The 4,667-nt window shown below is 50.6% G+C and overlaps 1 protein-coding gene across 1 annotated transcript in view; it reads left to right on the forward strand.

Annotated features, from left to right (window-relative positions):
* The first annotated feature begins 2,017 nt into the window (after positions 1 to 2,017).
* Positions 2,018 to 4,667, forward strand: part of Wipf3 (WAS/WASL interacting protein family member 3) — a 79,519-nt gene continuing 76,869 nt past the window's right edge. Inside the window, exon 1 of the mRNA XM_031381967.1 lies at positions 2,018 to 2,383. The gene's annotated coding sequence lies outside the window, so the exon portion shown is untranslated. The remainder of the gene's footprint in view (positions 2,384 to 4,667) is intronic.

The raw sequence follows: 4,667 nt of genomic DNA on the forward strand, positions 1-4,667 counted from the left end.
AAAAAAGAAAGAAAGTAAGGGAGAGAGGAGGAAAGAGCTCCTCATATCAGTGCTTTATACAAACATCACTTTTTCTTCTAATAAATAGTCAGAGTTGGACGGCTGCTGGCTTTGTCTCAGGTGCCTAGTAATACCACACTGTCGCCATCTTCTACTCTATCTATTGTAGATAGTGGTGGTAACACATTAGTTGTTTCTTGGTTGAAATCTGGTTGTAGCATCACTAGGTACCGGAGCATAAAGAGAATAGGGAATGGAAGGGCAGAGATAGATAGACAGACAGACACACACACACACACACAGACACAGAGATACACACGACTCCCACTTTCAATCCATCAAGCCAACTGCGGTCGCCAGGTAGCAGCAAGTGCCTTTATTAGCCAAGCCATCTCATCTATCCCTATTTAACTTATCCCTTTATTAGCTTTGATAAGGTTTATTATTGTTGTTTGAGGGGGTTTGCTTTGTTTTCTTTTGGCAGAACTGGGAATTGAACTCCACTAGGTAAGTATGCTAAGGAAGTCTAGGTGATCAGGAAAGGCTCTGGCACTCTAGTCTTTCATCTTTAACTGGTCATCATTCTGGATTCTGCCCATAGAGACAACAGGGAGAGCAACTTAGCTGTTTGGAACATGGCTTCCAGGGGCTTAATCCTGTTGCAATTCCCAGAGAAAAAGGATGCAGGAAGTACCACATGTGCCATGAGACACTGAGCTCTTGAACATAAAAACTTCATGACGCTTTCAGCCCCAAATAGCCCCACTCTACAGACACCTTCGCTTTGAGTCAAGCATTTAAAAAGCTGAATTAGTATATCCTCCAGAAACTTGCAAGATAAATGACTATGTCCGTGCAACTAGTTTGTGCTTTGGGGCTCCATAGAAGACCTGGTGGGATTTCTACATGATCATGGAAATAATTCTTCTCTACAATTTGAGCTTTCCTTCCTTTTTGAATCAGAACACAAGTAATTAAGTAACGAGAGTGAGACTCAAGACTGCCCTTGGCAATTATTCATACAGAATGGTTAGTGACTTTTAGTTGAAGCATATTATTCATGTCTCATGTCTGGGCTCATGGTATTCTGGTTCTACACATAAACCCCTCTTCACCTAAATCAAGAGAAAGCTGAATACTTGTCAGCACAAAAGTGAAAGACATCCTGGGTGTGTTATTAATCTTTGCTATAACCGCAAGTTTGTCAGGCTATAACCATACGTAACTAGGAAAGTAGCTGAGGTCTACTGGGGATATAAACTTGGACCACGTGAATGGAGAGATAGGTTACAAGCAGGTGTGGTAGCCAGCTGCTGGCACCGACTCTCTCAAGTGTGTTCCCAGTTCTGGAGCCAGGGTTTGAAGGTAGAGAGCCTGGCTCCTTAGCTAATGCACTGTAGGACCCTGCAGAGCAACAAGCTCACAGAAGAACCTCAAATACTAAAGGACCAGTCAAGAGTCCAGCAGGACATCCTTATCTGGCAGGAATGCCTAAGATGTGAGAGTCAGGAAATGCCAGACTGAATTGCTGCTCTTGGAGCAGCAAAGTGTACACAGTAGCCTCGGGTACAAATCTCCAGCATCCTCTAAGTTCTGGACAGTGGGACAGGGAAATGGGACAACGACTTGCTTCACTCGGAAGGCTTACTCTAGATTTCAAACTGCCTTCTTTCCCCTTCAACCCCACCCAAGAGCTACTTACCTCCCTGTGTTGCCACCTTTCTCTGGGAGCAAGCTTCTCTACCCCACCCCCCGCCCCCCGCCCCCAGCTCTTTCCACCCACACACCCACCCCTGCCTCTTAAGCCCAGGTCTGAATTGGGTGTCCCTTTGCTTGTGCACAATTGGATGTCCTCTTGGCTCTGGATTGTATGTACCTGCTCAGGCTCAACGGGACAACAGGCTGTCCCATTCTCCCTTTGTCCCCTTGCTTATAACGTTGTCTGGGGCTTAGCGAGGGCTCAGAAATGTTTGTAATATATAGACGAGGTGGCATGCAGAGGAACTCCAGCCCTTGGCCCCATTGTCCCAGTTGCTCACACTCGGGACTCTGTACCTGGGAGCTGCGCTGCGCAGCCAGGACCGCCTCCTGGGTGCCAGAAGGACCCCGCCCTCTGGGCCGCGTCCCTGTGCGCCGGGCGGCGAGGCTCGGGGCGGCCGCCAGGAGCAGGTGGGGGCGGCGGCTCCGCCTCCGCGTCCCGGCAGCGCCTAAGCCCGGCTAGGAGCGAGCGAGGAGCACAGAGCCCAGCTCAGCCAGGCGGCTGAAGCAACGCCAGGCACTGTCCGAAGACCAACCGGGATCCTCGAGGCTACGGGGAAGATCGGGACAGCGGGGACGGCGGCGCCAGCTAAAGTCCAGTCGGCAGGGCTACGGCCAACTGCAGGTAGCTGCTCCGCTCGCGTCCGGGCCCTGGGTTAAGTGGTCAACTGGGGTTGTCGCGGAGGGTATTTGGGACAGTCCCGAGGTGGAGTGGCCTCCCGCAGTGTCAGGGACACTGGGCACGTGAGAGTGCCCAAGACCCTTTCCAGCCTGTAGTCCCCAGCCACGACTACTACGACCCGGCGCTGCTTCGTGCAGCCCTAGCTGCAACCACTCGCTCCCCGCCCGCCACGGGTGGAAAGGAACCATGGCGACACCAGGTCACTTCAGGGCTCCCTGGTGACCTCCCAGGACAGTACTCTTCCGTAATGAGCTTCTGGCCTGGAGGCCTCTTAGGCCTGATGCCCCAAGGGGGCTCTGCTTCCCTTCCCCACGTCACCCCCCACCCCTCCCCTCGAGAACAAAAGGGGTGGATCTCACCGGTGTAGGGGATGTTCCTAGGAAGGGTCCTAGCTATTAGGAGAGATCTGGGAACCTGCACAATCAGACAAGGATTGAGGATACTGGACCATCCCCCAGGAAGAAAGCCAGTTCCGGAGGGAAAAGTGACTTATCCAAGGTCACACAGTTCCTGGTGACAGAGCTTGTGTCCTGAGGCTTATCTGCAAGCCTGCCGAGGTCAGGTGCCAGAGTGTGTATGTGTCTATGCATTATCTCTAGCCATTTACTTCTGGCCACAAATGGCCTTTAAAGGCCTTTGGAGATATGCAGGGCTGAGTAATTGTGGCCATTCCCCTGGATACCTAGCCTGGAGCTCAAGGCGAGCAAACTTGGGAGAGGAACACGCTGGACTCTGTTGTAGGATGGCAAGCACCCTTCTCCTTTGGGAACAATGTCTTCTGCATGCTTGGAGGGTCAGCCGTGAGTGTGAGAACCTGAGTTGGATAGATATTCTGCACAGAAATCCAAGAAGCCTGTCTAATGGCCTCAGGACAAGCCAGAAGCATCTCTGACACACACACACACACACACTCTGGGGACACTCTGAGGAGAAGTTTCCAGTGGGACACTGGCATTCCTCTTCTGTGCCTGGGGTCCTTGGATGCAAAAGAGGGCATTTGTTGGGCAGACTTGTGTGACTTTAAAAGCTCGTGTGCCTCATTGTCCTTGCTAGAAGCCTTCGTCACCTCAGAGAGGGTCAGAAGAGGGTTTCTTGCCACCAGTTAGTATTATAATCATCAGACACTCCAGCCTTGTTTTTACCGTTCAGTCTTTTTACTTTCTGTGTAAGTCTTCTCGGGCATGTATGTTTGTACACCACCATGTGCCTGGTACCCCTAGAGGTCAGAAGAGGGCATTGGATCCCCTGGACTAGAGTTATGGGTATAATGTCCCTGAACCACTGTGTGGATGCTGGGAATGAATCCTAGTCTTCTACAAGATCAGGGTTTCCACCGATAAACTTCCTAGCCAGCCCCAGCCTTCTTCTAAAAGCTATCCTCTCTAAACTATAAAGTAGTGATAGTGGTCACAAGTGGGATGCCTTTGGGCTTCCTACTGGCCTGGGCAGACCTTCAAAGCACTTGGGGTCTGGAGTTACTTCCGATACATAGAAACTCAGGAAGTTATGTGCTTTAGACTTGTGCACATCACTTGTGGCTTTTTTTTTTTTTAACTTCAATAACAACTTAAGTGGATATTTGAGGCTGAAGGGCACCCCCCATGGCAGCGCACAGGCTGTTGCAGTCTGCCGGCTAATGTACTTTAGAGATGCATTTTAAACCCAGCAAAACCAAACCAGGAAAACAGGGAGAAGGATAAGGGGAGAAAAAAAACAGTGAAGTAGCAGGAAATGGCCAGACACTGTAGATGCCTCCATCTACAGTGCATTATGCATATGCATTAACTCAAGAGTCCTGTGGTTCCTGTAATTATTGTGCCTTTCCACAGATGAGAAATACAGAGACAGGGGTTAACGGAGTGTGCCGAGGATAAGGACCTGGGTCTGTACACTTCAAACTGGAGATGCACCACCCATATGCAGTTGTTGGCGCCCTAATCTGGGCAGAGATGTCAGGCTGCCTTGCTAGAGCTAAAGGGCTGCTGTACACCCCTTTTTAGTCCATGCAGGAGCCTCGGTTTCAGGCACTTGTGAGTGTGACATGGTGCTACACTAAGTCAGCCAGCAGCAGAAGGGGCGGAGGAGAGCGTGTGTGTCTAAGAACATTCAGTTTCAGGAATGGGAGACAGCCAGCTGGCCCAGCCTGGCAACGCTCTTTTTAGGCGATTATTGTTCAGCAACCATAGAGGACAGGTTGAGATTTTGCAGTCATTCCAACACGCAAAGA

This window comes from Mastomys coucha, unplaced genomic scaffold (genome assembly GCF_008632895.1).
Source record: "Mastomys coucha isolate ucsf_1 unplaced genomic scaffold, UCSF_Mcou_1 pScaffold20, whole genome shotgun sequence".
In the NCBI taxonomy this organism is placed as follows: domain Eukaryota; kingdom Metazoa; phylum Chordata; class Mammalia; order Rodentia; family Muridae; genus Mastomys; species Mastomys coucha.